Source organism: Harpia harpyja, chromosome 2 (assembly GCF_026419915.1).
Source record: "Harpia harpyja isolate bHarHar1 chromosome 2, bHarHar1 primary haplotype, whole genome shotgun sequence".
In the NCBI taxonomy this organism is placed as follows: Eukaryota; Metazoa; Chordata; class Aves; order Accipitriformes; family Accipitridae; genus Harpia; species Harpia harpyja.
In genome coordinates this window covers 19,922,258-19,935,145 of record NC_068941.1, presented here as the reverse complement: position 1 = coordinate 19,935,145, position 12,888 = coordinate 19,922,258, and positions in this window count along the sequence as shown.

The following is a 12,888-nucleotide window of genomic DNA, read 5'->3' as shown; positions in this document are numbered from 1 at the left end:
TTGGCTGAAATCCTCCCCTGCAAACCCGGCTGCAGGGCTCAGTGTCATCACAGACCTAAGGCTCATCAGCTCCCTTGACGCTTTTTCCAGTGTTGGCCCTACTATTGCACTGCCAGCGTCATCCGTGATGCTGATCTCACCTCCGTTTCCCAGCATATTTGCCTCCAAATACAACAAGCCTAGGTCACTCCTTGACCGGCTGGGCATCCCACCACCTCATGAGGCATTACCAGAAGGGTGTTACCTGCGTGTTACAGCACCCAGGAATGGCCAAGAGCTGTGATGAACCTAGGTGCTAAGGGAGAACCTGTCTGTGCCCAATTTACTTAAAAAGGAATGATAAGACTTTTTTTTTAGATCCATTCCAAATCTCCTGGTGAGACTGCACCATTGCCAAGGATATAGTCAACAATATACTGCACAGAACGGCATGTTTACGCGTGAGGCAAGCGCAGACAACCAGCGTCCTTGGGCCTGTGAATGGGCTGCAAAGGGAAGGTGATGGCCAGCAACAGCTTTCATTCCTGGCACCTTCCATGCCGGCAAAGTAGCTGGACTTTTTCAATTTTGGAAATAGGCTGTGCAGAGAGAGAGAGAGTGACGAGATGTTTAGGTCGCTAGGCAAGCACAGAGCCCCAGTGTCCTCGGGCCTGTGAACGGGCTGGAAAAGGAAGGTGATGGCCAGCAACAACTTTCAGTCCTGGCACCTTCCCTGTGGGAGAACTAGCTGGACGCTTTTAATTTTGGAAGTAGGCTGTGCAGAGAATGAGAGTAACGAAATATTTAAGTGATGAGGAGAGACCTGATCCCCAGTGCTATTGGGCCTGTGGATGGGCTGCAAAGGGAAGGTTGTCTCCACAAACAGCTTTCAGTCCCGGCACCTTCCTTGTGGGAGAACTAGCTGGCCTTTTTTAATTTGGAAACAGGCTCTACAATGAATAACAGAGAATGAATAACAGAGAATGACTACATTTTTAGGTGCGACGCAAACAAGGAGCCAGGGTGTTGTTGGGCCAAAGAGCACGGGGGACCTGCGCTTGCCTCAGCACCTAAACGTCTCGTTACTCTTATTCTCTGCACAGCCTATTTCCAAAATTGAAAATGTCCAGCTCGTTCTCTGTCACGCTTTAATCCCAGCCAGCGACTAAGCACCACGCGGCCGCTCACTCACTCCCCCCCTGCCAGTGGGATGGGGGAGAGAATCGGAAAAAAAGTGTAATTCGTGGGTTGAGATACGAACATTTTAATAGAACAGAAAGGAAGAATCTAATAATGAAAATAATAACAATAATCAAATTACAATAATAATACTGATAGGATTGGAACATACAAAGCAAGTGATGCACAATGCCATTGCTCACCACCCGTCGACCAGCGCCCAGAGAGTTCCTGAGCAGCGATCCCTCCCAGCCCAACTCCCCCCAGTTTATATACTAGGCATGACGTCACATGGTATGGAATACCCCTTTGGCCAGTTTGGGTCAGGTGTTCTGGCTGCGTCCCTCCCAATTTCTTGTGCCCCTCCAGCCTTCTTGCTGGCTGGGCATGAGCAGCTGAAAAATCCTTGACTTAGTATGAACACTGCTTAACAACAACTGAAAGCATCAGTGTGTTACCAACATCCTTCTCATACTGAACCCAAAACATAACACTATACCAGCTACTAGACAGAAAATTAACTCTGTCCCAGCCAAAACCAGGACAGATATTCAGTCTTCAGTTTCAAGGTCCAAGGCAAAAGCCTTGATGTCAGTTGAGAACAGATAAAAGTCGTTACGCCTCTCGGTCTGCCTCAGCAGAAGGAAGCCTCTTCTCTTGGGCGCTGGCCATCTCAGCCTCTTCCTCCACATCTGATAGGGAGTTTGGATGGATTGCTACATCGGAACATCTTCCAGTTACTTCCAGCTCCTCTCTTTAAAAGAAAACGATTGAAAACTTGATAAACTTCTATCCTGGTTTTCCAGCTTGTGGGAACACATTTTTCTGAAGCCACCAGTGGTGCTGTATATTCCGTTGCGAGGCACAGCGGGGGCTTCTGCTGCGATAGCCTCCGGGTGCCTGATGGGAACTCAGGAGTGGCACTGGAGAAAAAGCTGCCGGGTTAAAGGTGCTGCTGTCCTTCAAAGTGACATCTCTCTCTGAGCAGGTGACGGGAGGGGCTGGACTCCAGCACAGACTGATGTCGGAAGGACAACAGTCGACTCCAACAATCAGTTATGGAAACCATAGGAATAGGAATGGAAAGTCCCTACATTGAATCCATTGAAGCAAGGATGTGAAACAACGAGGTTCTGTCAGTGCTATTCCCTTACTGCTGATTTATACCATAGGTGCCCAGTTCTGGAGTAGTGTCAAGAAAAGCATGTCCTTAGCTAACCTAGCTTGATTTTTAATGTTAAAAATGACACCCACTTGTGCATAATGAGTATGTAATTGTAAGAGACCACCTTAATATACCGAGTTAGGTAATCACGTAGACATGTGTAGAAGCACTTCTGTTATATAAATTGTTTGTAACCAATCATGTATTTTTTTACCACTTTTTCCTTGATCCTGACATGTTTCAAGTGTGTGCTGGCTGTGTTAGATGCCTGGCACCCTCTTCTGCGCAGAAAAGAAATCAAAACCAAGTATCTCGACTCAGTGCGTTACTGGCCGTCTGCACACCGGGTAAAAGAACCCCTTTGGGACAACAAGATGAGGTTTGCCACGCTGCTGCCGCTGGGACAAGCGGGATGCCAGGGTGTCCCTGCCACCCTGGGGCTCACAGCTGTCATCTCTTCCTCTGCCTGCCACAGCTGTAGCTGCTGCGTGCCACCAACTCGCCCCGTGGCCCCGGGCGCTCCTGCCCCAGACATGCTGGGTGGCAGGGGAGCGAGGAGGCGTCGGGCCAGCCCATGTGTCACGTCGGCTGCAGCCTCCTGGGCCACCCGCGGGGCCAGGTGGCCCTCCAGCTCGTGGGACTGTACTCCACAGCATGCTGGGAGCTGTACTCCCTCCCCTGGGGCATGCTGGGGGGGTGTAGTCCTTCACCCCCAAAGGCATGCGGGCAGCCGTAGTCCCCATCCCAGCAGCTGGGCGGGTGTGCTGGTTTTGGCTGGGATAGAGTTCGTTTTCTTCATAGTAAATGGTATGGGGCTATGTTTTGGATTTGTGCTGAAAACAGCGTGGATAACACAGGGATGTTCCAGTTATCGCTGAGCAGTGCTTACACAGCGTCAAGGCCTTTTCTGCTTCTCACGCCGCCCCGCCAGCGAGGAGGCTGTGGGTGTCCAAGAAGTTGGGAGGAAACACAGCCGGCACAGCTGACCCCAACTGACCAAAGGGATATTCCCTACCACATGGCGTCGTGCTCAGCAATAAAAGCTGGGGGAGGAAGGAGGAAGGCGGGAAGTTTGGAGTTACTAGTGCTTGTCTTCCCAAGTAACCGTTACGTGTGATGGAGGCCTGCTTTCCTGGAGGTGGCTGAACACCAGCCTGCCGATGGGAAATAGTGAATGGATTCCTTATTTTGCTTTGCTTGCGCGCACGGCTTTTGCTTTACCTATTAAACTGTCTTTCCCTCAACCCATGAGTTTTCTCCCTTTAACATTCCGATTCTCTCCCCCATCCCCCCTGAGCCCCGAGGACGGATGGGGAGGCCCGAGGGCCCTGGCGGCAGCGGCACCGGGGGGCGGGATGCGACAGCAACAGCTGCTGTGGCCCCGCGAGAGAGGCCGGTGACCCATGGGGTGGCTGGAACGGGGGCCGCCCTTCTTGTGGCCCATCCTGGCTGTGTGGTGGAGGGGACCGCAGTCTCTGCAGCACAGCTCTGACTCCTCTCAGGGTAGGATGAGGCCAGAAATGGAGACTGAGCTGTGGAACCCTGAGCAGGACGGCTGCAGGGGCATGCAGCCGGGCTGTGGCCCCAGGCCGGCCCACACCTATCCTTCAGCACCGTGGCCCTGTATCCCAGGGCGCTAGGTGCAGAGCAGGGCTCTGCTGCCTGCAGTGGGAGAGCCCTGGTTAGGGCAGAGCCCTGTACCAGGCAGGCTGGCAGCAGGGAGGGGACCTCCAGCCCAGCCCTGGAGAGCTGAGAGGTTTCCCAGGGACTCGCGGGGACAGCCTGGGCTTGGCCCCATAGAGCGGAGCTGCTGGCCAGGGGGAGTGAGGAGCTCTCTACTGCTGGGCATTTGATGTCCCCCCACCTCCAAGCCCTTGGGGAGGTGGCTGTGGGGAGCCTGGCGCACCCTGGCCCCACTGCCTGGCTGATGGCACCAGGCATGGCCTGGGCCTGTCCTGTGGGACGCAGTGCTCTGCTGAGCCCTGGCAGCTGCTGGGATAACAGCGGGATTTGGGGTCTGGCTGGTGCTGCTGCACTGGCGAGAGGGCCGTGCCAGGGGCAGGGGACAGGTGCTGCTGCTGTGGTGGAAGAAGGCCAGAGCAGGCCAGCTGCCCAAAGGGCTGGGAGGCTGGCCCCAGCAGCCCAGAGGAGGAGGGGCAGGGTGCCCCTGGGGGCACAGCTCTTCCCGCTCCGCAGGGAAACTTCTCCCCTGGCTCACGGGCAAGGATGTGCAAGACCGGAGCATGCCAGAGGTGGCCACGTCTGAACACCAGGATGAAACCTCCAGGTTTTGCAGTCCAGCGGGGCAGCTGGGCCTCTGTTGCAAGGACACCCTGGGTCAGTGTGTGCTGTGCTGCCACGGGCTGCTGGAAAGCCTGGGCGTGAGGCAGCTCTCAGGGCAATCCTGGTTCCTTTGGGGTCTGCCTCGTCCCTTTTGCCCTCTGCCTCCCCAGAGAAAAGACTTCCACAGGAGGTGAACAAACATGACTTCTTTTGGGGGCAAGCCTAACAGAGGGAGGACATTCTAAAACAATATTGGGGCCAGGGTGCGCCGAGGGGTGAGCTGTCCTGCACACAGCGGTAGAGGCCCGAATAACGCCAGCTGCTCAGAATGCTCAGGGTGGTTCCTGCGTGAAGGACACCATGGCCTTGGGCTTGTGGTTCCAGCTTTAATCAAAAAGAGCCATTTTCTTGAAGAGAGCTTCATTTCTGCCCGGCTTTGCAGGGCCAGCAGCACAGCGCCCACAGGGTCCATCCCGAAGTTGGCTGCTCCCTCGGAGATCTCAGGGTCAGCATGGTCTGAGCTGCCAGGGATGAGACTGAGAGTTCGGCATCTTTCTCCAAAAGCTGGAGGGCTGCAGCAGAAGGAAAGAGAACAGAGCTGAAACCCACCTATCTGCAGAGACACCCAGGCATCCCCTCCAGACCATGCCAGCCCCACCCATCCCTCTCCCTGGCCAGATGGAGCAGGTGGGACAAATGCATCAGCTGGAAGCTGCTGCTCAGGAATGCCCCAAATGCCCCTGAGGCGTTCCTCTGCCCTTGAAGCGTTTCCCTGGAGCAGGGCGAGGCATAGCAACACACTGCCCAGGCTCTGTCCCCTGCCCCGCCAGTCCTGGCGCACACAGCACTGCCCCTACTCACCGTTGCAGATCTCAGACAGCTTCTCCTCGCTTTTGTCCCTCAGGTGCTGTGCGGCAAGCCCTAGGTACAGAGCTCTGTCAGACCTCCTGCTCCCCAGCATGCTCCCAGCAGCACGGCTCGTGGCTCTGCTGGTTTGGCTGCACACCCTCCTCGCCCTCAGCAGGGTGACCCCAGGGAAGGACAGTACCTGAGGGGGGGGGGGTGGGGACCGAGCAAGGCTGCCACTAAGCCCACCTGCGCGGGCAGGGGTGGGAGAGGGACGCGCAGAGACCCTGGCTGCCCAGGCCCTGCATGGGGCCGTCGGGGCTCTGGCAGCCACAGGGCTGCCCCTTGCTGCCAGTGCAGCGGCTGGGACTGGGACCAGGCTGCCAAAACAGGGACCCCAGGGGCTGCTGTGGCTCACCAATGAACCTCACGGCTGCTTCTCGCAAGGTGACCTGAGCATCCTTCAAGTATGGCAGGCTCTGACTCAGATATTCTTCAACTCTGCTCCTGTCCTGCACCAGCTGGAGAGAGCACGAGGGCATGGGGCTGACACAGACCCTCCCCAGTGGGCCGAACCGGTCCCTCCTCCCAGCATCCCCTGTCCCCCTTCCACCTCAGGCCATTCCCATCTCCCAGCCAGGAGCCCTGTGGGGTGGAGGTTCAGAGTCAGCTGCAGGCAGGGGGGGGGGTCTGGAGGTCCTGAGACCCCTCTGTCCGTCCCACTGCCAGGGCCCAGATGGGCTTAGGGTCTCCTTCAACATCCTGAGGGCGGGGAGGGGAGAGGGGCCTGGAGAAGAGCCCCTGGGGGCTCTGTGCCTGAGGGCAGGGGAGGAGGATGCAGCTCCAGGCTGCGGGCTCTGGGCTGGAGCAGGGCAGGCGAGGCACAGCTGCACAGGGGGCACCCCTTGTCCAGCCCAGGCCCTGGGGCTTGGGGGTTGTCCTCACCAAGCACTCCCCGATTCTGCCTGTCTGCTGTGTCTGGGTCAGGTGCTTGAGCTGTTTCCACTTTAGCAGCGTTGCAGCGACGAGGAGGGCTTCCTGAGAGGCCTGCAGAGGAAGACGGGGATTGAGGGGATTGTGGACAGGGAATGGGGCTCAAAGCCCTGGCCTCCAACGCTTGCAGGGGCAGCTGGGAAGCTTCTAGGGACTCTTGTGGTCAGGCCTTGGTGGCCATGGGCTGCTGCTGAGCCCTGCTGGACCAGGTAGGGCAGGTGTGGGAAATGTCCGTGCCAGCTTCTCCACCCCTCCTCGCGCTGGGTATGCTGGGACCCTTCCTCTGGGGTGCACTGGAGGCCACCTGAATGGGGGGAGCAGGGGTGGGAGGGGACCCCCACCTTCCCGTCCTCCTCTGCAGCAGGAGGCACAGAGGGAGGACGGGAAGGCAGTGGTGGGACCGGTGCAGGGAAGGAGGGGAGCTCTGCCCTGCCCTCAGTGACTCAGGCAGTTGGACCCTGAGGTGACACAGACTCCAAGCGTCCAACTGCCAGCAGCCCTTGCGCCTCCCTGATGCCCAGGCCACCCCCGTGGTGTCAGCACGCCCTTCCCCGCATCACTGGTCAGGTTTGAAACCTGTACCTTGGCCACGCTCTCGGTCTGGTCACACATGTGGAAGAACAGTGGGAGCAGGCTTCCCCGCACGTTCTTCCTCATCTGCTGCTTGTCGTTCCCCACCACTGTCTGCATCACATCTTTGAAGAGGCAGATGGAGAGCTCTCGCAGCTGGCTGGACTGCTGGTAGGGAGGAGGACAGGAAGACTTCAGCAACAGCCGCTCCCTGAGCAAGGGCGTTGGCGTGGCTGATGTGAGCGGAGATGCTTTGGAGTCAGGTTCTGCACACAGGAGCTGTGGGCCAGATCTGCAGCCGTGGCTGAATGGCCCCAGGCCCACGAAAGGCCATGCAAGAGGTTTCCATCAGGCGGTGCCTGTGCCAGCCCCCCCCCCCCCCCCCGGCATTCACCACCAGCCACACCAGCCGCACCAGTGCAGAGCTCCCCAGGGATGGCCTGAGGAGGAGACCGGGCTGGCCCTCGGCAATGCCTCCGGGGCACACATCGCCACCTAAGCCTCAGCCCCTCGCCACGGCACTTGGGGAGATCGTCTGGTCCTGCCTGGCAGTGCAGCCAGGGGAGGCCTCGCAGATCTGAGAGCAGCTCTTGGCTTGCAGGTGCTTTGCACAGGGGCTAGGCTGGGCCTCAGCACAGGGGGCTTAGGTCGCCTGGAGGCATCAAGTTGTCAGGGAGAAGCCGTGCTGGGCTGCAGAGCCCAGAAGCCATCTCCACGAGAGCCCAGGGGCGTGAGGAGGGGAACGGCCCTGTGCAAGTGCTGCCGCAGGGCCGGGCTGACGGGCAGTTGTCCTTGCAGAGGGCCCATCAGTGGGGCTCAGGCTCCCACAAGCAGCCTTACATCATCAAAGAGTGGCGGGAGCTTGTCCACCAGCTGCAGAGCGGTGGGGCTGGCCTCCTTCCTCTTCATATGACCTATCACATTTCTGAAGACAAGCAGGGCCTTCATCTTGTTGTCACTGTTGGCATTCTGCTGGGTCTCCATGATGTCTGGCAGCAGGACCAACATTTTTCTTGCCTGCATGAAGCACAGAATTTCCTTTTTGTCAAGCGGTGAAAGACCACCCTGGCAAAAATGCTCTGCCCACTGAGCACCAGCCTCCCGTCCAGATTCCTGGCAGGTGGCACAGGAATCCCTTCAGCCGCCTCTTGGCAGGTGGTGGCCATGGGCGCACCGTTGGGGACATGAGGATAGCAGGGGATAGGGAAGTTAGGGCAGGAGAGCAAAGGCTCCGTGTCCCCTGCTCAGCCACCCCCTTTTCCGACGGGCCCAAACGGGCAGGTGGGTTGGTAACCCTCCGGGCCTGGAAAGCTCCCCAGACAGCCACCAGGCCCCTCCATGCAGCGCTCTGTTGGCCCCCACGGCAGGGTGCGGGGAAGGGCAGAGATCTCTAAGCTGGCAATGAGTGGGCTGTGACCCCTTCATGACAGAGACCCACTGCCCCAGGCCCCAGCGTCAGCCCGTAACATCAGCTGTACCCGAGGCTCTGGCTCATCCTCCCCCTCTCAGCAGGATGCTTCTTCTGCGGACGGTAATCCCTCGACTGAGGCAGTTTGGCACTGGCTGCCTTGGTGCAGAGCAGAAACTCCTGCCCAGCACCACGGGGATGCGCCAGGAGCGAGAGCTCCTGCACGTGGGTGAGGGAGCTGTTCACCTTGCGCTGCAGTGGCAAGGTCTGAGCCTGAAGGACCCCGAGGCCCGCGAAGGGGACAGCAAGGGCATTTGGAGCTGTCACCCCACCTCCTGACTCCCAGCCCAGGCCAAGGCACCGCGTTACCCACTGCCGCAGCCCCAGCCTGCCAACGTGGCTTCACTTGACTATGCCCTGCTCACCGTCTCAGGTCTTTGCGACAGCGTGACGAGGCCTCTGAGCACCAGTGAGAGCAGCGCCAGGCTTGGACGCCTCAGGTACCTATGGACTTTGTACAGGCCAGCAAACTCCTCTGATTTAATGTCGCTGGAGGCCAGCAGCTGAAACAAAGATGGCAGTGAGAGACTGGCAGAGCCTGCAGGGCTCCCAACACCGTGCAGCTCCTGGTTCCCACTGGCAGCTCAGGGCCAGGGCACCAGAGCCAGACAGCCTGTCCTGGGGGCAGCTCTGCCCGTGGACGGCCGCTTGGCACCCCAGTGCCCTACACCCCACCGCACACCACACGGTTGTCTGTGCCAGCTCCTCCTGTCTGCTGAGCGTCGGCAGCCGCTTGCTCTCATGCCTCTGAGGAGCGATTGAGCAGCAAGAGCTGGCACAAAGGAGGCACGACACGCGAGTGGTGACGAGTGTCTCCTGGCCCCAGCCTTGCAGCCCGCTCAGCCTGTGCAGAGGCCATGTCTCTGCCCCCGACCGAGCCCTTGCCCTGCCCCAGGTTTCCAGCCTGCAGAGCAGTGCAGAGGGATGGATGCGGGCAGGGGGGGAAGCAGAGTGCTGCCTGGGCAGGCAGGGGCTGCCTGGGCTTCGTGCTTGTGCACCGGGGGCCCAAGCAGCGTGGAGTGGCCCTGCACGGCTGGCGCAGGGGAACCTGGTGCTGGGCAGGTCCCTGCTGGCCCGAAGGGGCTGTGTCCGTATGTCCTGGAGGAGGTGACCGTGTCGGGGCAGATGGGAGGGGAGAGGGCCGTGCCTGTTTTCCTGGAGAGGCAGGCACAGCCCAGAGAGCGAGCAAGGACCGGTCTGATCACTCACAGCCAAGTGATGGATGCAGGCGTCCTCTGTGTTGGAGCTGAACACCCTGCGCAGCTGCTGGTCCTGGAGCTTGCCGAGTAGCTCCCTCAAGACCTTCTCCAACGTGTGGGGCTGGGAAAGCATCACATCCCACATGGCCAGAGCAGCACTGCAGGCCCAGAGCACTCTGTCAGCAGGGCTGCCTCGGCCACCACACTGTCCCCGGGCCAGCGCGGCAGGTCCCGGGCTTGTCCTGCAGCCCTGGCCATTCTCAACCCCCTCGCCTGAGTGCCTGGGTCCCTGCCTGGGCAAGCAGGAGGGGGCTGAGATAGTGTTCCCCATGGGGCAGGGAGCAACCTTGTGGCGGGGCTCTGGGCTGGCTTGGCCAGGTTTGGCTACTGCAGGCCTGGCCGATCCAGCAGGGCTGGAAAGCGTGGTGGGGTGGAGGGCCCTTCTCCTCAGGGGTGTCCTGCGGTTTTCAGTGGCTCTAGCAGCCGGAAAGGCTCCAGGCCCCTCTCCCCACATGGACAAGCCCACAGGAGCTGTTGGGGTCAGTACCTATCACAAGATGGAGAGAGCTTCAACAGGCTTGTGACCACTTCCATGGGGCACTGGTCAGTCATCAGCAGAAGAAGGAGGTCCAGGCTGTGCCGGGCTGACGCTGTGTGGATGTGCTCCATGTTTTCATAGATGCACCTCACGATGTTTGGCACCTGGATGGCACACGGGTGAGGATGGTGCTGCCACTGGAGTGCAGCCATTTCCTCAGCTGCCTCTGAAGCTGCTGCCCTACCCATCCTACTCTCCTGGCTTAAAACGGCTTCAGGGTGCCTGAGGCACCTGCATTAGGGAGGGAGGGATGGAAGGAGGAACAATGCCTGAAAGGGCTCAAGGGCAGGGCAGCCACAGGCCGCTTACCGCCGTCAGCCAGGAGGCAGGTTCTCTCACAGCCACATCCAGGATGCTGCTCGCCTCCTCCTTGTCATAGATGCTTGAGTCTCCCATGGCCTCAATGGCCACAAGGACGATGTCTGTCCTCTCAGAAGGCTGGAGGTATTTTCCAAATGCCTATGGGAGGGAGGAAGGCAGGGAAGACACGTCACACCGAGTGTCCTGGTGGTGCTGCTTAGCTGAGCGGTGAGAGCAGCTCTGGCAAGAGATGGCCTGGCGGTGCTGACAGCAGTGCCCACAGGACAGCTGGAAGCAGGGGCTGCAGTCAGTGCGCGGTGGAGGATGAGAAGAGAGGGCCCTCAGGGTGAGAGAGGAGGGCTGGGGTCGTGGGCACAGTGTGCTGGCCCTACAGAGAATCAGGGCTTGCTGGTGGACAGGAGGGCTGGAGCTGCTGCTGGGACACTGGAGTGCAGCCCTTTTTAGTCCCTGCTCAGCGACAGCAGCAACCCTCTCACCAGTGACAGTGAGGCCATGCCAACCCTGCTGATTCCGGATCCCTTTGCTCACACAAGTCTCCTGCTGATGCCACGGACAAGAGGCCCAGCAAGCGAGGAGCTCATTACCATTGTAATGTTGCTGGTGCTGGGCGCAGAAAGCCAGGAGGTGATCGCAGCTTCCCGTTCCCTTTGACGCTGTGGATGCTCTGCGTCATCCTCTGGCAGTGTCGTGCCTAAACAGGAGGGGATCACAGAAGAGTCGGTAGGACACAGCGTCTTTGCCAACAAGCTTACCACATGGTGAAAAGAGCTTTGAACTAGGAATGGCTGAGGAGGGAGGTTATGACCCACAGTCAGGGGAGGAGGTGGTGGACAAGGGTGTAAAGCACAGGGTGACAGGCAAAGGGAACAAGAGGGACCTGAAGGATGATGGAGAAGGATGAGAGACTTCTGCCTCAAGCGTATGTGTGCAAATGCTCACAGCCTTGGAAACTCAAAGGAACTAGAGCTCTGCATGCAGTCGCACAACTAAAACATTGTTGGAATAACTGAGATGCAGGGGACGGCTTGCGTGGCTGGAGTGCTGCAGTGCACAGATGCAAGCTCTTCAGGAGAGATGGGGAAGAGGAGGCTGGGGGAGGGCTCGTATTTGAAGGAGCAGCTCAGATGTACGGGACAATCAAGAGTCTGAGAGAGAGTACGTGGGTCAGAAGCAGAGGAGAGGCAGTGCTGGTGACATGGTGGTGGCAGCGTGTTGCAGACACCCCCCCCACTTGGAGAGAGGATGTGGATGAAGTCTTCCTGAAAGCACATGGGGAAGTCTCTGTGTCACATGCCCTGCTTCTCATGGGGAACTTTAACATCCCTGAGACCTGCCTGCAAGATGGCAGGACGCAAGCAGTCAGGGAGATTTCTGGAGGGCGTCAGGGACACCTTCTTGCTGCAGGCGCTGGAGGGACCAGCTGGGGTGATGCACAGCTGGATCTGCTGTTCTCCAATAGGGAGGAACTATTTTCAGGACGTGGTAATCAATGATAGCTTTGGCTGTGGGGACCATGAAACAGCCGGGTTCTGAGAGGTCCTGAGAAGAGTGGGGAAGGAGAGCAGCAAAGAGCAGGTCCTGGACTTCTGGCGAGCATTCAGCTTCTGCAGCAAAACGATAGCTGGGATGCTACGGGAAGCAGCTGTGAGGGGCAAAGGAGGTCAGGGAAGCAGACTTTCATGGACAGCCTCCAGAAAGCACAAGAACGGTCTGTTGCAATACCCAGGGAAACAAGCAGGCATATGAGGAGATGTGTGTGGAGGGATGCGGTCCACCACAGCTTCTCTTACATTTTTGCTGCAGGATGAATCTGAAGAGGTGATGAAGAGCATCCAAAGCAACCCAGCTGATCTCCCAGCTCTTGCAAGTGCGGCAGAGGATGAGGTGCCCCAGCAGCTGTCCCAGGATGGGCATATGGATCTCTGTGTGGCAGGCAGGGCTGGCATCATCTCCTACAAAGGTGCTCCAGACCTGGGCAGGAGAGGGAGGACAGGTAGAAGGGCTGACGGGCAGCAGCTGCGACCAAAGCCCTGAACCCAAGACTCTGCCCAGGGGAAGGATCCCCGGTGAGCTGGAGCTTTGGAGGGCCCTCCCAAAGCAGCTAGCTGGGCAGCAGGGCAGGGAAAGCTGCCAGGCCTGGGCTCCCACCATGTCCCTTGGGCAGTCCCGTCCTGCACAGGACTGGGGGCCGAGACAGCTCCTGGCGGAGAGGAAACTGGGGAGAGAAGACCGTGGGAAAAAGAAAAAAGAAAGAAACCAAGACCCTCGCTCCAGGGCAGAGCCTTGC